General features: G+C 42.9%; 1 pseudogene; it reads right to left on the bottom strand.

Moving 5' to 3' along the window:
• Positions 1-5,989: 5,989 nt before the first annotated feature.
• LOC139023201 (general transcription factor 3C polypeptide 2-like) lies at positions 5,990-26,321 on the bottom strand (annotated as a pseudogene).
• Positions 26,322-26,696: the final 375 nt, after the last annotated feature.

The raw sequence follows: 26,696 nt of genomic DNA, 5'->3' as shown, positions 1-26,696 counted from the left end.
GAAGCAACCGACTGCAGACGGAAGTGAAGTCGAGAAAGTGCATCTACGAAACTGATGTTGCACTGAGCCTTGCTGTTTGAAAACCACATGGCAGTGTTGTCATTGTTTATAAGAGTATTTCTTTGTAATGTTGAAATAAACCTGTTTCCAACCCTATTTCTCACCCCGATCACCAATGTCCATTTGGTTGATCAGTGTCAGTGTTTTTGTCTTCCGTGCTGAATAATGGACATAAAGTAGAACATTGAGTTTCAATTCAATCTGCTGAGAAAAGATCATGCTTCACCACTGATATGCAGCAGCATATACATGCAGGCTGGTCTCATATGCTAGACGTAACATAGTAAAGGTAAACCTGAGACGCTCAATTAGTAGGATATGTTAGGTATGGTTGCATTAGACAGAAGGTTACTTAAAGGTGCTACACATGATTATATCAAAAAATGCATTGCAATTTGTGAAAATGTCCATAATATATCTGTATTAATAGTGGAATGATAGTGTTTCACAGTATTACTCACTCTCCAGTGTTGTGTTCAGCTGTGATATTCGCCTATTGATTTCTCCCGCCGGAGCAGCATTTGTTGTCAAAATGGGAAAGCTGTTTTGACTTTGTGGCTGTGTTATCTAGTGGAAATCGGGTCAAGAGGCCAATGTAGAAATCGTCTACCCCTGAGTCCAGGTTGATATAAGGCAGTGCTGCTGATAGTCTTTTACTGCTGCTTTATTACCTCAAAGTCCATTCCTCCCTGGACCCTTTCCCACCATCAACAACTCTCAAATGGGGTAGAAGTCAAATAGTGGCTACATTCAAATCAGACAGGGAAGGATCACTGCAGATAGCCCATGATTACACACATTAGGCGTTCATTACAGGTACTCACTACAAAGGTAACTACAGGCTTAACTACAGACTTTCATTACAATCACTAACTCTCGGAGGCCTTGACCTAGGTCCCTGGTACTACACTAGAGGGAAAATGGGAATAGGAGGAAAAAGAGCTCAGAGATTTAGAAAGGACAGAAAATATTTTTGAAATAAAATTAGATTGACAGCCAAACCCTCAGACAAAGTATAAACTCATTGGCTCAGAGACAAATATAAAACATGGTGTATACCTGATATACAGAAACGGTGCACCTGAAAGTGTGAGATAGAAAAGGAAAAGTGGCAAGAAAGGCAGAAGATCAGGAGAATTAATGACCAGAAAAAAACTAAAGTGCTATAGCATTGCAATGACGCAGTGTATGGGTTCTATAAGAACCTTCAAGTGAGTCCTCAGTTTACAATGTATCATATTGTCACGTTCCTGACCTGTTTTCCTTTTTCTTGTATTTATTTAGTTGGTCAGGGCGTGAGTTGGGTGGGTTTGTCTATGTGGTATTTTCTATGTTGGGATGTTTGTGTCCGGCCGGGTATGTTTCTCAATCAGAGACAGCTGTCAATCGTTGTCCCTGATTGAGAATCATACTTAGGCAGCCTGGGTTTCACTTGTGTTTTCGTGTTTCGTTTGTCGTTCGTGTATGTAGTCTGTTCCTGTCCGTGCGTTCTTCGTAGTTTGTAAGTTCTCAAGTCAGGTCTGTCTACATCGTTTATTTGTTTTGTAGTTTGTTAAAGTGTCTTCCGTGTAGTCGTTGTGCCACACGGGACTGTTTGTCGGTTTTCTATTTGTTATTTTGTTTCATTATAGTGTTCAGTTCGATGCTAATAAATTATGGACACTAACCACTCCGCGTATTGGTCCGATCCTTCTCGCCTCTCCTCGTCCGAGGAGGAGGAATTAGAAAGCCGTGACACAAATACAAATAAAAAAAACATATTTACAAGTTCTAGTAAAATAGCATTTATTTTTCCTTCTCGAAAAAAGTTAAAATAAAACAATTGTGGTCCTCTGTAGCTCAGTTGGAAGAGCATGGTGCTTATAACGTCAGGGTAATGGGTTCAATTCCCGGGACCACCCATACGTAAAATGCATGCACGCATGACTAAGTCGCTTTGGATAAAATAATCTTCTAAATGGCATATACTATTATAAATTATTGTGGGGTTACTTTCCAAACAAAGCAGCCAATCACATTCCTTGGGGGCTGGATCCTACCTTGATATCCCTTCCTGTAACTCAAACTATACCAGGCTTCCCCAACTGGCGGTGGTTTTATTTGGCCCTCTAAGTTAAACATTTGTTTTTTTAATCATTGTTGGACATAAAATACTGTAACAACACCAGAAAATCAGCTTCAAGTGATTTTAATTTAAGAAATCTGTACCCAAGTATTCCCACACATAAGAGAGACACGTGATCGTATACAAATGTAAGCAAGGTTGTAAATTATTATGTTTTAGTCAAATATGATATATGTTTGGGCTTCTTGCAGTCAATATGCAGTCTACAAATGATTTGTAATTATGTTGTTTTGGCCCCCGACCATCAGCTCAAGAAAACAAATTGTCCCGCAGCTGAATCCAACTGCTCTATACAGTACCAATGAAGAACAGTGTAGTGCTTGAGAGACAGTAGAGATTGAGTCTATCCCGTTAATGCGACCAAATTGCCAGCTGTGCTCTCTGAAGGCATGGTCTCTGAAGGCATGGTCTCTGAAGGCATGGTCTCTGAAGGCATGGTCTCTGAAGGCATGGTCTCTGAAGGCATGGTCTCTGAAGGCATGACTGTCAGAGTTCAGCCAGAGGGCTAATACATCCTGACAGTGTTGCGCTCCAGTGCAACTCTTTATCCAGCCGATCGATTACAATCAGAATATTTACTTAATCCACAGTCTCTGCTTCCCTACATGGTCAAGATCTAACACTAAGCTAGAGTGACTGGCTCCATGACCAATCTATGGGTTGCTATTACTGTTATAGCACTAGGCCTACATTATTGTATCGTGTGCGCTGGGAGTCGGGAAGCAAGTTCAGGTAGTGAATCATTAAATAAATGAAACATAATACAAAACAAGAAACACGAACAACGTACAGACAGGAAACTGAAACAGAAGCAATGACGCCTGGGGAAGGAACCAAAGGGAGTGACATGTATAGAGCAGGTAATCAAGGAGGTGATGGAGTCCAGGTGAGTGTCATTATGCGCTGATGCAAGCGTAACGAGGGTGACAGGTGTGCGCCATAACGAGCAGCCTGGTGACCTAGAGGCCGGAGAGGGAGCACACATGACAATTACTGTATTTAAACTAAGACAAAAGGCTCAGTGGTACGAGCTAGTTGAAGATATGACTGTGCCTTGATGACTAGCGTCCCCACCCCCTGCCCTGTGTCACTTGGGAGAGCCCCGCCCATCTCCATCACTCTGTCACGACCCAGACACCACGCATCATGACTATAGCACTCTATTGTCCTCTCATCCCTCCCATCTCTCCACTGAGGCTCGGGGTGACATTTTCCTCATTTTACAGCTCATTACTTTGTGTCTATCTTTATCGCTGCCTGGCCATCTGAGAGTATCTCCTCCTCTCCTCCCTATATCCCAGCTGAGCCTAATGCAGACCGGGGGGGGGGGGGGTCTTCTGATGGTCTTCTGAGTCACATAGATCACATTCACACAGCTCCAGCAATGAAGAACATTACTATGGAAGAGTCTTTCGGTTTTGTGATATTAGGCAGTATTAGACTCACCTTGGTTAGTGAAGCCAAAGGCATCAGGTCCAGGCTTAGTCCCCATGTGGTCTCTGCAGTCTGCATGTGTTTCAAAAGGAGCTCGGTTCTGGACATTCTTAAACGTCCTCTGGAAGAGAAAGAGTTCAATCGAGTCTGATTACGAGCTAAAACATCACAAAATAAAAAAAGCTATTATATACTACTGTATCATCAACTAAAAGTAAGATGAATTTTCTTCTCTCTCAGCATGAATACGCCTCATCTTTCCTGGCCTATACCTCTGAACTTTGTGAAATAGTGAACCTTACCCTAGCATGTTTCCCACACTGGACAGCAGGGGAGACAGATTGTGGCTAGGGTAGTTCTCTCAAGGGTTGAGTGAGAGGAGCTTTAAATTAGCAGGAATAAAGAGGGAATTAATCCCTTACCGTCCCAGTGAGGTGACACACCAGAGGTAAGGGGGCCCTGGCCAGGTGAGTCGTGGGTAATGGTTGTGCTTAGAAGGCCATGGGCCCCTGGCTATGCTGCATTGGGAGACTCTTGAGTGGTGTGTGTGTGTGAGTGTGTGTGTGTGCGGGGCAGTGACAGGGTCGGTGGAGCGGAAGGCAGGGTAACAGATTGAGGAGCACTAGAGAGAGGAGGGCTGGAGAGGGAAAAGGGGAAGGATGGTTTTTAAATGAATGAATGAAGGGTGCAACACAAAGTACTAACCCGGGAGTCTGCTGTCACTAGGGGCCACTGCTGGGTGCACTGCTGAGTTGTCGTGGAAACCAACACCACCATTGTGAGCAGGGAGAGCGTTTGCAGATGCTCCCTGGACCCTCCAGTTCATTCAGGTGTGTCTGAGACTAATCTAATAAATCTGTCGGCCTAGCAAGCCACGCTGCGTATACAATTGGTGTGTGGCATCGGTTGCTCAGGGACTGCAGGCTGGTCCTGACACACATAAAAACACACATACAATTCCCTACAATGCAGAGTTTAGGCAGTTGTGTGCAGATATATGCAAAAAAGCGACAGACAGCTGAGACATCACAAAGTGAGAGGGTCAAAGGTTAACAATAAGCATGGCAAAAATACTGTCCGCTCACTGCTACTCTACCTCAGTCAGTCACTCACTGATCTCATCTGTGCTCTCCAAATTTTGCTCCCTAAAAGTAATTGAGTGGAGTACCCCCCCCCCCCCCCACACACACACACAGACACAAGCATGCATACTCACCATAGCAGATCCAAAGCAGCTGTGAGAGTGAGATTAAGACAGGCGATGAGTGTTCCCCCCTATAGAAAGTATTTTCATTAACTGCAGATAGCCTAGTGGTTAGAGCATTGCTGGATAGAATCCCCGACACATTTCAGTTGAAGGCATTCAGTTGTACAACTGACTAGGTATCCCCCTTTCCCATCCCTTACTCCCTCTGTTCTAACTCTGTCCCACCATGTCAATGTCGTGTTAGTGGAGGTAGTACTTCTGTTATTCATTTGCCATTCACCCAGCTCAATATAACATTGCTAGGTTTAGGCTACTACGTGATACTCAAATTTTCCCTATACCCATCATGAGGTTGCTACAACCTAGCCTATGAATGAAAGATTACAAAGTAGCTGCACAGGTAGAGAGTAACATTTGAGTAATCTGTAAGCAAGCAGTTTAGCAGTTACACCGGCGGGCTCCCATGGCAATAAATGAATGAAACAAAAAGCTTAACTTGTAAGAGTGCCAGTGTTGGATAGCCATAGCCACCTAGCTAACATAGCATCCCTTTCTGTTTGAGCCGGGTGTTTGAGTAGGCTAAACTAGCTAGCTGCATTCACTAGCTAAGTAAAAAAAATAATATTTGTTCAAAACTGTTCAACTATCGTCTCTCACTCTCTCCGAGTTAAATACTCACCACATTTTATGCACCGCAGTGCTAACTAGCTGTACATTATGCTTTCAATACTAGATTCATTCTCTGATCCTTTGATTGGGTGGACAACATGTCAGTTCATGCTGCAAGAGCTCTGACAGTTTGGAGGATGTCCTCCGGAAGTTGTCATAATTTCTGTGTAAGTCTATGGAAGGGGGTGAGAACCATGAGCCTCATAGGTTTTGTATTGAAGTCAATGTACCCAGTGGAGGACGGACACTACCTTACAGAGTGCTGTTGAGGCTACTGCAGACCTTCATTGCAAAACAGTGTGTTTTAATCAATTATCTGATTACATGTGAATATATTTAGTATAGTTTTATCTAAAAAGGATCACTTTAATGTTTCACAATTTTTATTTTTATGCATTTCACTGAGGAGGATGGTCCTCCCCTTCCTCTAAGGAGCCTCCACTGACATGTACCCATTTCGATTAGCATTCATACTGTATTCATTGTTGTGCAAGTCAGTGTATTTTGGGAGATATCGGTGTGTGGTGTGAGGCATGGGTGGAAAAGGTACACACAAATCTACGCTCAATGAATTGTTTGAGGTAGCAAGGGTTGTTGAATAGGTTGGGTAGTAGGATCATGATCAAACTCCCACCATGTCTGCAGTCACAGCTGTTTAGCCAGTCAGATATAGACAGGCTCTGCAGAAATACCAAGGTAGACCAATCAACACAAGGTGGTTGGGTCAACAGATGGTGTGCAGCCCAATATGAACTCAACACCTAGGCTGCGTCCAGTAAGTTTTTACATTCTGGTACGTTCAATTTATCAAAAACAGTGCTGTACTGAACGACCAGTTGAAAAACGGGGAGGGGCTGGGTTGTGGGTAGGGGAACGCCATCAGCATGGCCACTGCCCTTTACATACGTCACTCGTTGCTTCAAGCTACARCTTGCAACACCCACTAAACGGGAGACAAATGCACCTCAGTCTCTTCAAGAATGTACAAGAACGTTTTTGGGAAACATATCGTTCAGTACAAACTCTTCCTCAAAGTAGCAAACGTTCAAGCGAACTGAACGCACCCCTAGTCCCTATCCTGTCAGTAGATCTGAAAGGATTGAACAGGTATAAGCAATCTACAGAAGTGTATAAGGGTAGAGACTACAGTGAAATAGGTTGTATATTTCTGCCCCAGTTCCCCACATGGTCCCTTTCTATGGCACCAGAAAGAGTGGCTTGAAGCCCAGGTACCCTGAGTCAAAGTAATGGAGTCCATGTTGGCCAAACCTGGAGGGGGACACGAGAAATGAGTTATGTCCCCTGACAAAACAGACCAAGAACAAAGCACTATATAATACAATAGAAAACAACAAGGTATTGATGACAAGCAAAAGACACAAGGAAGGGGAAAGAGAGGGAGGATAGGAGACGACAATGGAAAGGTAAGGTATTACTAGATTCAGAGGGGAAAGAGGGACTCACGTGACATACAGTGGCTTGCGAAAGTATTCACCCTTTGGCATTACCCTATTTTGTTGCCTTATAACCTGGAATTAAAATAGGTTTTACAACATGCCTACCACTTTGAAGATGCAAAATATTTGATGATGAAACAAACAAGAAATAAAACTGAAAACTTGAGTGTGCATAACCATTCACCCCCCAAAGTCAATACTTTGTAGAGCCATCTTTTGCAGCAATTTCAGCTGCAAGTCTCTTGGGGTATGTCTCTATAAGCATGGCACATCTAGCCACTGCGATTTTTGCCCATTCTTCAAGGCTAAACTGCTTCAGCTCCTTCAAGTCGGATGGGTTCCGCTGGTGTACAGCAATCTTTAAGTCATACCGCTGATTCTGAATTGGATTGAGGCCTGGGCTTTGACTAGGCCATTCCAAGACATTTAAATGTTTCCCCTTAAACCACTCGAGTTTTGCTTTAGCAGTATGCTTTGGGTCATTGTTCTGCTGGAAGGTGAACCTCCGTGAGCGGCACTCTCTTGGCAGGTTTGTTGMGGTGCCATATTCTTTCCATTTTCTAATAATGGATTTAATGGTACTCCGTGGGATGTTCAAAGTTTCAGATATTTCTTTATAACCCAACCCTGATCTGTACTTCTCCACAACTTTGTCCCTGACCTGTTTGGAGAGCTCCTTCGTCTTCATGGTGCCACTTGCTTGGTGGTGCCCCTTGCTTAGTGGTGTTGCAGACTCTGGGGCCTTTCAGAACAGGTGTATATATACTGAGATCATGTGACACAGATTGCACACAGGTGCACTATATTTAACTAATTATGTAACTTCTGAAGGTAATTTGGTGCACCAGATCTTATTTAGGGGCTTCATAGCAAAGGGGGTGAATACATATGCACGCACCAATTTTCTGTATATTTTGTTTTTGCATTTTTTGAAACAAGTAATTTTTTTCATTTCACTTCACCAATTTGGACTATTTTGTGTATGTCCATTATATGAAATCCAAATAAAAATCGATTTAAATTACAGGTTGTAATGTAACAAAATAGGAAAAATGCCAAGGTGGGTGAATACTTTTGCAAGGCACTGTAGGTACTCTCCTGAGAGATGGAGACCCCAGGCCAGTAGACTAGGTACTCTCCAGAGAGATGGATACCACAGGCCAGTAGACTAGGTACTCTCCAGAGAGATGGAGACCCCAGGCCAGTAGACTAGGTACTCTCCAGAGAGATGGAGACCACAGGCCCAGTAGACTAGTACTCTCCAGAGAGATGGAGACCACAGGCCAGTAGACTAGGTACTCTCCAGAGAGATGGAGACCACAGGCACAGTAGACTAGGTACTCTCCAGAGAGATGGAGACCACAGGCCAGTAGACTAGGTACTCTCCAGAGAAATGGAGACCTCAGGCCAGTAGACTAGGTACTCTCCAGTGAGATGGAGACCCCAGGTCAGTGCAGGGGCCAGGCCGCCTCAGTAGAGAAGAACAGCTTGAAGGACTGTCAGGGCTCCCAGGTCCTTCTCAGGTCCCACATCTTCACCCTCCTATCATCCCCCACCATCACCACGAGGTCTCTAGAGAGGGATGGGCAGAGGAGAGGGGAGAAGAGATGAGGGGATAAGTAGAGGACAGGGGAGGAGAGGAAAGAAAAAGTAATAGAACAGGAGGGAGCTGATGGAGAGTAGAAAAGGTGGAGAGAAGATGGAGGGAAATGAAGGAGGATGAAAAGGTGGGAGTGGACCGCTCCAGTCTGCCTGCCCAGTGTCCTGTACAGTACCTCTTTATTGTCCCTCGTTAAAACTAGGGCCGGGACGATACCATTGTCGCAATATTTTTTTCCATGGCAAAAATGAAAACACGAAGCAAATCATACTTGTTTAAAAACCAGCTGTGTTTCAAATATTGTGGAAAATAAATACATGTGACTCTGGATGACAACATAATGATGTATATTTCCAACATTAGGGCTGTTTTCCTTCAAGAAGTTAAATCCACTTTGTGTTTTGTTTCCCTGCCACGATACTAATGAGTATCGTGAAACTGGTATCTTCCCGGCCCTAATTAAAACCCAGCCAGACAGATAAGATGGATGCCTGCCCCTTGCCAAACAACCCAGAGCGGGGCCCCAAGTGCCTCGACAACACCAGCCCATAGACTGGAAAATAACCTGCTGTTATGGCCTATCAATGTCATACTCTAACCCGTGACTCCTGATATCTTTACAGCTTTCTAATAAAGATGATCCTCACATAACCCTGGTGCTTTAAGCTGCTGGTGGTTGTTCAGTATGCAGCGGACTGAGGAGTGAGATGGGGATCACCGAGCCTTCTAACTCTTCTAGCTAATTAGATTTATCTGCTCTGTTACACAGGAGATGCATGGCCCGGGAGGCTACAGTTCTTTTAGACTTTACTACAGGGGTAAATAAGTGTTTAATTAAAGATGCTATGAGAGGGAAAAACAGGCACTGAGCACTAGCCAATAAACTCAGTGGTATTGTTTGCTCCCAACCCAATAGTCCATGGGATGTGACAGTGAACAAACTGTACGGTTACGATCACAGAGAGCTCAGAGACATTCATCTCCCCATGATCGGGGTGAAACTTCCAGAGAGGCCGGCTTCCACTACTAGTGCCTTCGTGAGACTATTTGACCAGGATGGTCCGGCCCCTGGCCTTAAGTACGTACCCTCTAGTCTAGAGTCTGCCCCGACCGAGCATCTGTAGTGGGGCCGGAGTGACAGCTGAGTGCCCCTCCCTACCCCACACTCACACGTGGACAGGTTTACACGAGTCACGACGTCACTGAGTGCAATGGAGTGAAATGACATTGTCCTCTCTTCATTCCTCACCACCACCATCTGTTCACCTCTCCGCTCCCCTTCCATCCTCCAATAAGGCAAATGGGAGTGTGTTTTAGCTGAGAGACAGTGTGAGAGACAGTGGTTATTACAACTACATAGCTATCACCATGAACTGTGTGTGTGTGTATGAAGTGTGTGCGTGAAGGTGTGTGTTTGCCCTACAGCAGACTCAGACAGCTGCTAGGCGCAGCGTGGCTCTCACAGTCGAAAGGTCACTGCTTTTTACGGTCCACGGCCATATTGGATTGTTGGAGATGAAAACGAGGCTCATGTTCAGAATGACAATGGCTGGTTGGTTGCTCCGATGCAGTAATGTAGCCTACCTCCCTGGGTCTCAGTCTGATAATGTAAGTCATACCGCATATGGGCTTATTGCTACAACTGCAGTGCAGTTGGTTGTGATCCTAGGCTGACTTTCCGAGCCTCAACTAGTGGTTTGAGACAGGTCCTTGAGTCCTTCGTTCTGATTGGCCATTTACCTGGATGCGTGGCAGAAGCTGGTGGCGTTGTCGTGGGCGACGAAGCAGTGGTAGGGGTAGAGAGCAAAGGAGCGGTCTGGAGCACGGACCCGCTGCAGAACAGACTTACTGGACAGGTCCCACAGGGCCACTGTACCTGCAGGGTGAAGACAACAGGACATGTACTACAGCTGAAAGATTAGAACAATGTATAATGTACACAAAAACCCAGACATGTCTGTCAACCACACTGACTATAAGAATGGGGCTCATAAATCCAATGTTTACTCAAGTGAGTGCCACATTTAGTTTGACCAGAATCAGACTAGTACTTCTAGACTACATGTAACCCCACCAAATCGCTACCAATCCTTGATTAAATTAATAACAATCAATCAATGAGCCACAGATGTACGGAAGGCTGCGGTGTTGTTGAGTACCATCATAGAAGCCAGCAGCCAGGATGTTGTGAGGTTTGACAGGCAGCCAGTCCGTGGAGTGGACCTGGTTATTCTTTTCATCATGGTTGGCCTTGAAGGAGCCTCTTCAGGGCGATCACACCATGTACCTACAGACACACATGGAAGGATAATAATAATGAGATGCGTACACATCAGCAGGACAAGCATATCATAAGATTAAAATAAAGCATTGTGTGCGTGTGGCTGGACAGTGTTTTCTCTTTCTCACAATTGCTGAGAGTTGAAGATTACAGTTCAACTTTCCATACAGCTGTAGTCTTTTGTGTAAGGATGAGAGAACAGATATTAGCCTACCTGGCAGATCATCAGTGCTGGGCTGGCTCCACCTATTGGGAAACACATAAATAGTCTTTATTAACTCTTTATGATTATTGATGGGAAGATTATAACTCAATACATGAACACAGATTTATTACTGACTGTAATTAAACAAACTTGGCTATGTGGCATGCGAACACACACACAATCTAAATCAACTCTTATTCACCCTGCAGTCAGTGCAGTCAGATATCACTGAGACAGGGAGAGAGAGACATGGAGCTGAGGAATCACAGTCCCTCTCCAAAGCCAGTCTGTCGTTTAAGACGGAATCGGCTAGCCGTCAGAATCCCAGGCCGTGTCTGACCGCTCTGTGATATGGATGTGCAAAGTCAGGGCCCAGGGCTGTTCAATCACTGAGAAAACATGGCCCTACTTGTCCATCTGTAATAACAGCATGGGGTCAGATAGATAAAAGGACATGGATACTGTATGTACAATACTGCAGAAATGCTAATGACACTTCATAGGTAACAGGAGGAATACGGCCCTGGATGGGTGTCTGACAGAGTAGTGTTCATTTCTGGGAGATTTCAGGTCCTCCATTGGTCTCCACATTGAGCAGTCCACCTCTACACCCACCCCCCTACAGGTCGATGGGGTCGATAAAGCATCGTGTCTCACTGTCCTCGCACCCCCACCATCGACCCCCTCCACACCACACCTCCCCAATCCCAGCATCCTCCCTTCCCCATAGGCTGATTTAGGCCAATGTGAGTGACAGGTCTGGGGGAGAAAGGTGTCAGGTACTAGACTGAAATGTATGCCTTCCAACACTAATAACTGTGTAGCGATGCATCTTCTTTGTCATTTCAATTATAGATCCTTGTCTAATGGAAACTAAATTACCTCCATTGAGCAAGAAGGAGAAGGAGACAGGTTCTTTGTTTTCACCCACCAGGTTTTTTTACAGGTACTCTCGCGCACACCATAAGCTATTTATAATCATCTGCCCAAAACAGTTTAGCAGACGGAGAGCACACTCACGTATCTGAACCCTTAACCATCTCACTTCTGCACAGAGACACGGCTGGCTCACATCATTAGTAAATTACAGCGATGGCATTACAGAATGGGATTTTGATTAACTCATTTGCATTTCATCCAGCCACTGTGGCAGGTTTCCTATCAGTCTGTTAAAAGCCCCTATTTATCCCCTCTCTAGCTCAATGTAGAGTAAATTCACTACATTCCCTCTCCCGGTCTCTCTCTTAGCCTCACACCTGGCCCTCCATACAGGCAGCACCAGGGGCCCTAAATGTCACTCGTCACTCAGGTGTGGCTGTCCTGACCGCTGTGAATCTAAAGGGGAGGGGGTCATTGTTCAGCTTAGTGACCCAGCTAGGCTCTCCCAGACAAGGTCTTGGCAGGACATGAAGGATTGCTAGACAGAGCCCAATGTTCCCTCTCAACAGTCCAAAACCTCAATGTAACCTCCCAGGGCACTGACCATGGCATGTACTGTAAACGTTTCATCCCCCAGCTCTGAGCCTGGGCGTGGGGGAGGCTGCTGTGAAAGGAACTGTGTACAATGAGGCAGAAAACTATTAACTGGATAGAAAGGGCACTAAAAGAGGAAAAGAACAGTCAGGAATTTTAGGCTGTGAAAAAATAATAACGCAATGCTGCATCCACAAACTGCTCAAATGCGCACCATAAAAGTTTACCCCAACCTGATATACTGAAGGGAGCATTCTAAACTCACGGTCAAAAGATGACTGCAGCTTTCTGAGCTGTCTATATAAGGCTGACAAACACCTTAAGCTGTGATCCTACAGACCTAAAACCTTTGAGGCGGATCGATAATAACGTCTGATGTTAGAGAGAAAAAGGCTAAAAAGAGAATATCCTGAGTCTGGACAAAATAACCTTCAAGTTCATGAATCAGACTCTCTCTGCAGTGCTGCTCTTGTCTCCTGGAGTGAGCCCGCCCTTTGTGTGTGTGTGTGTGTGTGTACCAGTGTATGTAGTTTGAGTGTTTCCTGCTGAAATGGTTCATTTTCTTTTGTTGTTTTGAATAGTCTAATTAGAATATGATTTTAAGCACAATGATTTTAAGTCACCAAAACTGTGAGGGATGCAGCAAGTATTTTGTAGTGTAAATGATGGATGGACCAGATAAACATGTCATCAACCCAATGACTGAAGTCTTTATTACACCGCCCCGAGGCTGATGAGTCTCATAAGTGCGTAGTAGACTGTAGAAAAGAGCGGTGGCGTCACACACACACACAGAGACACCCAGTGTTAGATGTGTGAGGATACACTGTTCGTGGTGTGGAGAGTCCATGCACCAGCAGAACAATGCAGTGGGGGGAAAGCCCAGTGACTATTCCCTTGGTTACAGATCATGTGATCCCAAGGGAGAGGATATGGATCATACAAATATTCCGGTAGTAAATAGCTTAAGGCATACATGGGTTGGTTGTTTAGCAACAAAACCGATGCATGCGCAACTATGGGGCAAAACAGACAGGTTGGCTTAGATTATTGACATGTAAACTATATTTTGTCTCCAATGTTTATTGACAACATAAAGTTGCACAATGAGCATTTGTTGCCTCTCAAATACATCATTACAGTTATTGATTAGCAAGCTAGCAAATTTTTGCATCGACGTGACAGCAGTCAAAATACCTCAAAACAAAGCATGGTATCAAGAACAAGATGAAACTAAGTGAAACGAACCACTTACGATTCCCCACATGGCAGTTTGACATTATTGGTAACTATCTGGCCATCCAGAATCACAACAACACATGGCCTTCTGCCCCATTGAAGCGTGTACATCGTTTTTGTAATGTTCTCAGCTAACCCGTCTATATGATGTAATAATAATAATAATAATAACAACAACAACAGCATGATTTTGATGTGCCCTTACATGAAACACAAAGACGAAGCAAATATGGATTTATTTGACTTGAACATTTTTTACAATTGCGACTTCAATGAGCAGCATGAAAACTGATTTTAAAAAGACTTCCAGCTTTTTTGCATGACCAAGCTCAGGCTGTTGAATGACAATACTGCTCCCTTCTGGAGCAGCACATACATTGCAACATTGCAACTACAACACCAGAGTATAAGGTTTGAGTCAGGCATAATGATATGGCTAATATATCTGTTACATGTAAAAATTCTGTCACAAATGACTAATATATGTGTTAATTGTAAGTTGCTTTGGTTCTATCGTGTGATAAATGAGCATGTTAACCTTTAGCGGGTGTTTCATGCGGGCCTGCAGTGTGTTGGTTGAGGCAGGCTGTAGATGATGATGTGACCTTCTGACGTGGAGGCAGCCAGGAGACACAGTCTCGGCATGTGAGCGGCCTGACGGAGAGGGAGGAAAGAGTGAATTGTTTCTGCTTTTGCTCAGTGTCTTGTAGTTTTCTTTCACAGTCATGTTGAGGCTTTAGCTGCCTCCATCATGCAGTGCCAAACAGGTATTAATGATGTGGGTAACATGTCCCTGCATCTCTGTGTGCTTCTGTTCCTACCTTCCTGTTAGTTGTGGGCAGCTCCCAGCTCCCTGGGCACCACTTCACATTCCACACAAAGCCTTTATCCTGGGCATTACCAAGGCCAACTTTGTAGTGGACTGGGGAGAGAATAGGGATGAGGCAGAGAGATGGGGGGAAATAGCCCAGAGAAAAGGGAGAGAAAGACCAAGAATATAGTAGAGGCAGATGGAGAAAGAGAGTAATTCAAGAGAACTGGGAGCGAAAAAGAGACATAATGATATTACACTGATCCCCTATTACCTGTCTGGTTCCTACCGGATGTTGTACTGGAGTTGTCCCAAATCAGGGTAAGTTCAACCTTTACTGGTAGTCCAGGTTTCTGTAGCAGTAGATGGCAGCGTACTGGCTGACAGGGGTGCTACCGGGGGTGGGTCACCAGTCCATGGCCCACACCGGAACTCCCATATAGAACAGCATGTCCCAGAGCTCAGGGTGGGCGGGAAGGCACTCAAACCTGGACAGTAAACATCAGTTAGATACACCAAGACCTTGATGTTGCTAGCACCACACTATTACAAATTGAGCTACACAGGACCTACCTCTTCAGTCTGTGCAGAGGAGTAGTCTCTCTGAAGGTGAAGGCTGTAGACACCATCTCCTGCGGCAGGTACTTCTCAGCCTCACTGGGAGGGGAAACACATAACATTAGATGTATTCTTGGGTTACTTGACATTTCGTTGGAGTTAGATTCAGCTTTTTTTTCTCCAGAAGATCAAGTATAATGTAATAATCAAATGTGTATTGATATTTCTACCTGTCCGACAAGCAATGCCAAACCTTCTCTGAAGATATCCACTTGGCAAAGACCCATTCATTGCGGTGTTCATCACAGCTGCAAATGACAGTCAGAAAGAGCCAGGACCAAATACAAAGTATGTATATAAACCCTGGATTGCTGTTGCTATGTATTGGCCATTGAGAGGCTTTGAAGCTATATTGGCACTCCTCAGTAGGAGCAGTCCTCCATAGGAATGAATGGAATTATACAGTATTTCAATTCAATGTTTCAAGGACAAAAGTACATGTATTTAAGATTTTGTTGCTGAAGTGGGGAAGTATCATTAGCCATCTCTAAAAATTATACTTTAAAAGGATTTAAAATTTGTTTTTATGTTTAGCTCACATAATATATTAAAGTATGTGTTAATATTTCTAATCGAATAATTGTGGCATTAATAAATGCATTTCTATAAGTTTCAACAACAAAAAATTACAACGGTGAAAGAGTGCCAAGATGGAGGCACGGAGGCTTCAACACAGCGCCCCCTATCAGTCATCTAGATTATAAACCATTGCCAAAGTATATGAATAATGTAAATACATTGAGCACCCCCTACTGGCAGTAAGCAATATAACCCACTTCTACACAGAGTGTACGAAACATTAGGATCACATTCCTAATATTGAGTTGCACCCCCTTTTGCCCTGAGAACAGCCTCAATTCGTCAGGGCATGGACTCTACAAGGTGTCGAAAGCATTCCACAGGGATGCTGGCCCATGTTGACTCCAATGCTTCCCAGTTATGTCACGTTGGCTGGATGTCCTTTGGGTGGGGAACCATTATTTTTCTTTCTTTCTTTTTTTTTAACCCCTCTTCGGAGGAAAAATATATATTTGTTTTTTTTTTACAGCTTTTCTGCTACATATACATACACATTTTACATTTAAACTCAGCAAAAAAAAGAAATGTCCTCTCACTGTCAACTGCGTTTATTTTCTGCAAACTTAACATGTGTAAATATTTGTATGAACATAACAAGATTCAACAACTGAGACATAAACTGAATAAGTTCCACAGACATGTGACTAACAGAAATGGAATGATGTGTCCCTGAACAAAGGGGGGGGGGGGGGTCAAAATCAAAATTAACAGTCAGTATCTGGTGTGGCCACCAGCTGCATTAAGTACTGCATCTCCTCATGGACTGCACCAGATTTGCCAGTTCTTGCTGTGAGATGTTAACCCACTCTTCCACCAAGGCACCTGCAAGTTCCCGGACATTTCTTGGGGGAATGGCCCTAGCCCTCACCCTCCGATCCAACAGGTCCCAGACGTGCTCAATGGGATTGAGATCCGGGCTCGTCGCTGGCCATGGCAGAACACTGACATTCCTGTCTTGCAGGAAATCATGCACAGAACGAGCAGTATGGCTGGTGGCATTGTCATGCTGGAGGGTCATGTCAGGATGAGCCTGCAGGAAGGGTACCACATGAGGGAGGAGGATGTCTTCCCTTTAACGCACAGCGTTGAGATTGCCTGCAATGACAACAAGATCAGTCCGATGATGCTGTGACACACCACCCACACCATGACAGACCCTGCACCTCTAAATCGATCCCGCTCCAGAGTACAGGCCTTGGTGTAACGCTCATTCCGTCGACAGTAAACTCGAATCCGACCAAGAGCACTTTTTGTCAGTCCTGTCTGGTCCAGCGACAGTGGGTTTGTGCCCATAGACGACGTTGTTGCCCGGTGATGTCTGGTGAGGACCTGCCTTACAACAGGCCTACAAGCCCTCAGTCAAGCCTCTCTCAGCCTATTGCAGACAGTCTGAGCACTGATGGAGGGATTGTGCAGTCCTGGTGTAACTCGGGCAGTTGTTGCCATCCTGTACCTGTCTCGCAGGTGTGATGTTCGGATGTAACGATCCTGTGCAGGTGTTTTTACACGTGGTCTGCCACTGCGAGGAAGATCAACTGTCCATCCTGTCTCCCTGTAGCACTGTCTTAGGCGTCTCACAGTACGGACATTGCAATTTATTGCCCTGGCCACATCTGCAGTCCTCATGCCTCCTTGCAGCATGCCTAAGGCACGTTCATGCAGATGAGCAGGGACCCTGGGCATCTTTCTTTTGTTGTTTCTCAGAGTCAGTAGAAAGGCCTCTTTAGTGTCCTAAGTTTTCATAACTGTGTCCTTAACCGTTCCCCAGGTGCATGTTCATTAATTGTTTATGGTTCATTGAACAAGCATGGGAAACAGTGTTTAAACCTTAGATCTGTGAAGTTATTTGGATTTTTACGAATTATCTTTGAAAGACAGGGTCCTTTTTTTGCTCAGTTTACATTTTGCATATGCATTTTGCATACACATATATAAAGCAGTCACATAACAATACATTACTAAACATAAACTCTTTAATCCCAACCCTCAGCCACTCTCAGCCCATCCCACCTATCACCATAGACCAACCGCATTTGGTTTCCATGTGCCATATATTTTTAAATTGTGCTGTGATGTTTTACATACCTTTTGAAACTTTCTAATTGTATAGTATCCACAGATTGTGAGCTAAAGAAACCTTTCCTACGAGTATTATTATATTATTTATTGACTATGGTTGTCCAAATCGCCCAACACTGCTATTTGTAAGGTTCATTTTAAGTGCATGTTGTGATTTTTTAACCATTCCTGAACCTGTGACCGGGAAACAAGCTACATAGGGGCGATACCAGAATAAATCTATTGATTCTGTCTCTTCACAGAAAAATCTACAAGTGTAGTTTTTTGTACCAGTTCATAAACCATATGCCATGGAATCGGTACATTGAAAATCTCTTTCCATTTATTTTGCAACCTGTATGGCGCAGCTGTCAATTTTTGTCCTCAAATGAAACTGGTATATTTTTCTAGTTATGCCAGTTCCTTTCAGACAATTTTTATCTTTAATATATGGCAGGCAAACAAGTTCCCTGCCTTCTTCCTTTTCCACTTGCCTCCTCCATTTTTGTGGTAGTGAAGCAATCAGTTGGTTGTAAATTTGGATTGAGGAGATATTCTCATATATTTTCAATAGCTGCATGTGACAACTCCTCAGTTTCTCTTCATAATATCAGTAATAAATATATTTTCTATGGAGAATTGTTTTATTAAATCAGTATATTTTAGTTTATCCATAACATTTGTTGTAATATTTGTTCTATATTTTCTGGAGGATAAAACTGAAACTGTAACCAGCTTTGTATGGCTTGTTGAAGAAAGGGCCATACATTAAACAAAATTTCATTTTCAATTAGTTGGTAATGAGAAGTTGTAATCTGTATAAAGGCAAAAAGGCAATTTTTGAACAAAGGATGAACCTTTCTTAATAATCTACTGGAGAACCATTTTGGGTTTAAGTATAACTTATGTATGAGTGAAGCTTTTAGTGAGAGGTTTAAAGCTTTAATATGGAATTATTTTAGCCCCCATTATATAAATAGGCACGTTTAAGTATCTGGCTTAGCATACAAAATAAAATATTTTTTGCTCATATGATTTTAAAACATTTGTAATTTGGAGTAGGCAGTGTCGTTAGTAAGTAAGTAAACTGTGAAAGGACCAAAGAGTTAATCAATGGGATTTTTCAATAAATAGACAGGTATTTACCTCACCATGGTTGCAGAGTCGTATCTATTTTTGCAAATTTTCTATTGAAATTGTGATACATTCATTTATATTTTTTGAGATGTGAATACCAAGTATGTTACTTCACCATCCACCCATTTTATTGGTAAACTACAAGGTAGTGTAAACACTGTATATTTTAACTATCCAATACGTAATATGGTACACTTGTCATAATTAGGTTGTAATCCAGAGAGGCTAGAAAAGTGATCAAGATATTCAATGAAACTGTGCAGGGATCCAGATCGCAGACTAGTCATCGGCATACATTCACACTTGTTTTTATCCCCTGGATTTCTAACCACTTGATGTTCTTGTTGGATCTAATMMRKATTGCATTTCAATGGCCATAATAAACAGATAGAGACAACAGACAGCCTTACATTTACATTTAAGTCATTTAGCTGACGCTCTTATCCAGAGCGACTTACAAATTGGAAAGTTCATACATATTCATCCTGGTCCCCCCGTGGGGAATGAACCCACAACCCTGGCGTTGCAAGCGCCATGCTCTACCAACTGAGCCACACGGGACCACAAAAAGAAAGAAAGAAAAATAATGGTTCCCCACCCAAAGGACATCCAGCCAACGTGACATAACTGGGAAGCATTGGAGTCAACATGGGCCAGCATCCCTGTGGAATGCTTTCGACACCTTGTAGAGTCCATGCCCTGACGAATTGAGGCTGTTCTCAGGGCAAAAGGGGGTGCAACTCAATATTAGGAATGTGATCCTAATGTTTCGTACACTCTGTGTAGAAGTGGGTTATATTGCTTACTGCCAGTAGGGGGTGCTCAATGTATTTACATTATTCATATACTTTGGCAATGGTTTATAATCTAGATGACTGATAGGGGGCGCTGTGTTGAAGCCTCCGTGCCTCCATCTTGGCACTCTTTCACCGTTGTAATTTTTTGTTGTTGAAACTTATAGAAATGCATTTATTAATGCCACAATTATTCGATTAGAAATATTAACACATACTTTAATATATTATGTGAGCTAAACATAAAAACAAATTTTAAATCCTTTTAAAGTATCATTTTTAGAGATGGCCTTATTTTACTTCTCTTATTAAAAGCTCAATACTTTCTGAGAAGTAACCATTTACTATTTTACATCTGGGGTTGCTATACATAACTTTAACCCAGTGTATAAGAGATTTACCAAAATGAAAGTTATCCAGGCATTTATATATAAATTCTAGTCCTACTTTATCAAACGCCTTTTCAAAATCTGCTATGAAGACCAAGCCTGGTATCTTCGATGTTTCATAATGTTCAATTGTTTCAAGTAGTTGTCGTATATTATCTCCAATATATCATCCATGTAAAAAAACCTGACTGATCAGGATGAACAATATCTGGTAAAACCTTTTATATTCTTTGTGCTATGCATTTCGCAGGGATTTTTACATCACAACATTGAAGTGTTAGAGGCCTCCAGTTTTTTTTAAATGGACTGGATCTTTATACTTACCACCTGGGTTCTGTTTTAGTAGTAATGAAATCAGACCTTGTTGAGTACCTGAAAGTCTACCATTTGAATAAGAGTAATTAAAACATGCTAATAATGGATCTTTGAGTACATCAAAAAAGGTCTGATATACTTCTACTGGTATGCTGTCAAGCCCTGGTGTTTTTCCAGACTGAAAATATTTTATTGCCTCAAAAAGTTCCTCTTCTGTAAGTTGGCCTTCATACAGATCCTTCTGTACATTTGTTAATTTTACATTATTATTATGAAATAAATCCTTAGAGTTAACATCATTCAGTGGAAATGGCGACTGAAAAGAAAACATGCTTAAAATATTTTGCTTCCTCTTTCAAAATATAATTTGGTGAATCATGGATAACTCCATCATTTGTAAAGAGTTTCTGTAAATTCTTTTTGGTAGAATTTCTATGTTGAAGATTTAAGTAAAATGTTGTGCATTTGACCATTTTCCATCCAATTCGCTTTATTTTTGTAATACATTCGGTCTCCTATTAATACATAAAAAAAATGTTGATGCCAGCAAGAACGATACTAGGAAGTAATCAAGACGGCTAGCTTGATTAAGCCTCCTCCATGTATATCTCACTAGGTCAGGGTTTTTCAACCTCCATATATTCACTACTTCTAATGTAGCCATGATCTTTGTGATCTAAACACCATGGGAACACGCAGCTGTCATACCGCTCAGGAAGGAGACACGTTCTCCTTCCTGAGCGAAAACTGCAAATCAATCTCAGAACTACAGCAAAGGACCTTGTGAAGATGCTGGAGGAAATAGGTACAAAAGTATCTATATCCACACTAAAATGAGTCTCTATATCGACATAACCTGAAAGGCCGCTCAGCAAGGGAGAAGCCATAAAAAAAACTGACTACGGTTTGCAACTGCACATGGGGACAAAGATCGTACTTTTTGGATAAATGTCCTCTGGTCTGATGAAACAAAAATAGAACGGTTTGGCCATAATGACCATCGTTATGTTTGGAGGAAAAAGGGGGAGGCTTGCAAGCCGAAGAACACCATCCCAACCGTGAAGCACGGGGGTAGCAGCATCATGTGGAGGTGCCTTGCTGCAGGAGGGACTGGTGCACTTCACAAAATAGATGGCATCATGAGGAAATCAAATTATGTGGATATGTTGAAGCAACATCTCAAGACATAATTCGGGAAGTTAAAGCTTGGTCGCAAATGGGTCTTCCAAATGGGCAATGTGTCGTGGAAACTCTAGTGTTGGCAGTTGCATTTCTTCCCTCAAGTGGGGCTCAGTCACTTGGGGCCCAGAGAGGGGAGAGGTCAGACTTGTCTTTCACATATCCCTGGTGCTATGCAGAATATCAGAAAGGGAGGAGGACAGGATGGAACATTGTCTTCATACGTGAATGTATCTGTTAAACCATGTGAAGGGATGGCGTGATTAAGGGGGAACCAATTACTTGTCTCCACAATGTCTGTGCGCAAGTCACTCCCTCCTTTGGCATTGGGGGGAGGTGTATGGCAGTGTCTGGAACCATTGTATGTCCTCTCTGATGTTGCATTTATCCTGGGATAGTGTATGACCTAGAGGCTCACTCCCCTCAGTGAGCTTGTCCAGGAGTGGGGTCAAGAGGGGGTTTACTTGAGATGGGAGTATCTGCAGTTGACAATTGAGTTATGCCATTGGATGAGGTAATGGTTTTGTGCTATGAAGTACCAGGAAAGAGGTTAGAACCTCGTCTTAGGGACCAAACTGAACAATAATTTATAGCGAATGCTATCTGGCTATGGGATACTCCTCTCTCAAGTAAAAGTTTTTCTTTGTGAACGGTTCCTAAGATCTGTGGTTCGTCATGTAGGTTGAGAGGGGTGTATCTTGGCTATAAAATATCTTTGTACTTTTCTGTTGTCACTTTCAATGGTTCATTAGAGATGGCGCATCATTGAAAGTGAAATGCTATTGCAAAGCTCTTATTATTAAAGAAGTAGTTTAAGTATAACTCTGACTGGTATGTGAAGTTTGTAACTCTCATTTGGTAATGCAGAAATAAGCCACCACAAATGACACCAAACATACTTCCAAGGTTGTGGCAAAATGGCTTAAGGACAATAAAGTCAAGGTATTGGAGTGGCCATCACAAAGCCCTGACCTCAATCCTATAGAACATTTGTGGGCAGAATTGAAAAAGCGTGTGCGAGCAAGGAGGCCTACAAACCTGACTCAGCTACACCAGCTCTGTCAGGAGGAATGGGCCAAAATTCACCCAAGTTATTGTGGGAAACTTGTGGAAGGCTACCCGAAACATTTGACCCAAGTTAAACAATTTAAAGGCAATGCTACCAAATACTAATTGAGTGTATGTAAACTTCTGAACCCCTAGGAATGTGATGAAAGAAATACAAGCTGAAATAAATTGTTCTCTGCTATTATTCTGACATTTCACATTCTTAAAATAAAAGTGGTGATCCTAACTGACCTAAGACAGGGAATTTTTACTAGGATCGAATGTCAGGAATTGTGAAAAACTGAGTTTAAATGTATTTGGCTAAGGTGTATGTAAACTTCTGACTTCAACTGTATTTCTCCCAGTCCCTTTTCCACCCAACCGTATCTATATTTGTAGAATGAGTTTCCTGTAAACAATAGATATTATATTCTTCATCTTTTAGCCATGTAAAACTGTATATGTTTTTATGATCTGCTAAGCCATTACAATTATAACTGGCTATATGTATTTCCCCACTTACCATAATGGTACCAACGTTTCAATTATACTTACCACAACCAATGTTTGTAAACTTAGCATTACAAAGCACCATGATGATTAAGTGTCCATATAGTGGTGCCATAATAATTTGCACTGTTAAGCATTCTGTAGCTGCAACTTTGTAAACCTCTAATTGTCCTAATATTCCACCTCCAATTGTCCTAAACTCCCCCCCATATCTAGGTCTGTTGTCACTAAGACCACCAGACCATCTCCCTGACTCATGGCAAACCCTTGGCCGCCAATTGGCGTTGGCCAGAGGGAAATATGGGCAGTCAAATGATAACATAATTATCTATGAGGGTGCTTACAAGAACTAATCCAAATAACATGGAAAACTGTCAAAAATAAATAAATAGTAACAATAATAGATCATATTAATAGAAATAACAGCACAATCTTATAAATGCATGATCATATTTAGAAAGTCATAGCAAGGCTATAAGCATGTCAGCCCAGCCTGCTCAGTTCATTGGATTCAAAGAGAAAACAACCTAAATATATCGCAAGACCAGTTCTTTTTTTAAAGTCCATTACATGCAAGACATTTTTCATGTAGTCCTCATTATAACCTGTTGTATTCCGAAAAATAGAAGGAAAAAGGAACAGATTCCAATGGCCACTAATGACTGCAAGTAAAAATTTGTCTTAGGCATCATACTACCCATAAAGGAATACCCAAGTTTAACTTACATGATACACACGGGAAACAGTTGCGCATGAAAAACCTAGCAGCACTACAGTTCTTGACAGTAACTGGTGCGCCTAGCACCTACTACCATAACCCTTTCAACAGCACGTACATTTTTTGTCTTGCCCATTCCCCCTCTGAACGGCACACATACACAATCCATGTCTCAATTATCTCAATGCTTAACAATCCTTCTTTAACCTGTCTCCTCCCCTTCATCTACACTGGTTGGATTTAACAGCGGATATCAATAAGGGATCCTAGCTTTCAGGAGGATTCACCTGGTCAGTCTATGTCATGGAAAGAGCAGATGTTTCTAATGTTTTGTACACTCAGTGTATATTTAGGTGAGCCACTTACAACTTCTTGGTGGTTTTGGTGCTCATACAGAGGGTCCCATCATGTTATTGGTCAGTCCATTGGCAGCCTTACCATGGTATCAGGTTTGACTTGAATGAGTGAGAAAAAAGACAAGTCAGCCAAAAGTCCATATTTAGCTTGTCATTTGTCTCAGTGTCACGGCCGATGTTGGAAGAAGACCAAAGTGCAGCGTGGTGAGCGTACATTTCCCTTTTTATTTAAAATGTCTCCAACAAAACAACAAACGAAAGAAACAACCATGAAGCTTACAGGGCTATAGTGCCACAAACAAAGTTAACTACCCACACTGAAAGGAGGGAAAAAGGGCTATCTAAGTATAATTCCCAATCAGAGACAACAATAGACAGCTGTCCCTGATTGAGAACCATACCCGGCCAAAACATAGAAATAAAGAAACAGAAAACAAAACATAGAATGCTCACACCAAATCACACCCTGACCAAACCAACTAGAGACATAAAAAGTCTCTAAGGTCAGGGCGTGACAGAGACTGGCCATTGATAAGATGGTGCCAACAGAGAGGGCTGTCTCGCTTCTAGTCCTTAGGAAACTTTGCAGTATTTAGTTTTTCTATGTATTATTTCTTACATTATTAGCCCAGAAAATCTTAAGCGTTATTACATACAGCTGGCAAAAACTTGGATATCAAAGCGATGTCAACTTACCAGCACCATGACCAAGAATACGGCTTTCCCGAATCGGATCATTTGTCCGCACCACCCAGGGCATTTGAACTGATCCCAGAGGCCGACCCAAAACAATGCCGCCGGAGAAGAGGAAGACAGAGCGGTCTTCTGGTCAGACTGAGGCGCGCACACCACCCACCGCTTCAGAGTATATTACTCGCTAATGTCCAGTCCCTAGATAACAAGGTCGACGAAATTAGGGCAAGGGTTGTTTTCCAGAGACACATCAGGGATTGTAACATACTCTGTTTCACAGAAACATGGCTCTCTCAGGATATACTGTCAGAGTCAGTAAAGCTACCTGGATTCTCAGTGCATCTCCCCGACAGGAATAAACATCTCTCCGGGAAGAAGAAGGGCGGGGGTGTATGTTTCATGATTAACGACTCATGGTGTAACTAACATACAGGAACTCAAGTTCTTTTGTACACCTGACCTAGAATTTATCAAAGCAAATTTGAGAACAAGGCTACCTAAATTCTATCAGCTACCTAAATTCTATCAGTATATCGACTGTAGTACTCGCGCTGGAAATACGCTGGACCACTGTTACTCCAACTTCCGCGATGCATACAAGGCCCCCCTCAACCTCTTTTGGCAAATCTGACCACGACTCCATTTTGCTCCTCCCTTCCTATAGGCAGAACCTCAAACAGGGTGTACCCGTGCTAAGGACTATTCAATGCTAGTCTGACCAATCGGAATCCACGCTTCAAGATGGATTTGAACACGCTGACTGGGAAATGTTCCGGGTAGCCTCAGAGAATAATATTGACGTATATACTGATTCGGTGAGTGAGTTTATAAGGAAGTGTATAGGATATGTTGTACCCAATGTGACTATGAAAACCTACCCTAACCAGAAACCGTGGATAGATGGCTGCATTCGCGCAAACCTGAAAGCACGAACCACCGCATTTAACCATGGAAAGGCGACTGGGAATATGGCCGAATACAAACAGTATACTTATTCCCTCCACAAGGCAATCAAACAAGCACAATGTGGAGTTGCAATTCAACGGCTCAGACACGAGACGTATGTGGCAGGTTCTACAGTCAATCATACACTACAAAAGGAAAACCAGCCACGTCATGAACACCGACATCTTGCTTCCAGACAAACGAAACACCTTCTTTGCCCGCTTTGAGGATAATACAGTGCCACCGACGCGGCCCACTACCAAGGACTGTGGTCTCTCCTTCTCCATGGCCAACGTGGGTAAGACTTGGGTAACCCTCGCAAGGCTGCCGGCCCACACGGCATCCCTGGCCGCCTCCTCAGAGCATGCGCAGACCAGCTGGCTGGTCTTCAATCTCTCTATCCCAGTCTGCTGTCCCGACATGCTTCAAGATGGCCACCATTGTTCCTGTACCCAAGAAGGTAAAGGTAACTGAACTAAATGACTATCGCCCCATAGCACTCACTTCTGTCATCATGAAGTGCTTTGAGAGACTAGTGAAGGATCATATCACCTCCACCAGGATCAGGTTACAGTGGGTCTGCTCTACAGAACCCTCTCTCCACCACAGAGGGGAAGAGGGGTGAAGTTGGCCATTTTATGACGGTCGTAAATACCTTACAGAAACTCTTCCTTGTCATGCAATACTGAGGGAAAGAAACCTCTGTGGAACAAAGGAAGTCCTCCCGTCAAACTCCAACATCAACAGATTTGGGAATGAAACAACATTTCCCCTCGTCCAAACACCTTGAGTGGTTT

Source organism: Salvelinus sp. IW2-2015, linkage group LG28 (genome assembly GCF_002910315.2).
Source record: "Salvelinus sp. IW2-2015 linkage group LG28, ASM291031v2, whole genome shotgun sequence".
Classification (NCBI taxonomy): Eukaryota; Metazoa; Chordata; class Actinopteri; order Salmoniformes; family Salmonidae; genus Salvelinus; species Salvelinus sp. IW2-2015.
Note: the sequence above shows the minus strand (reverse complement) of the source record. Positions and strands in the feature narration are given on the sequence as shown.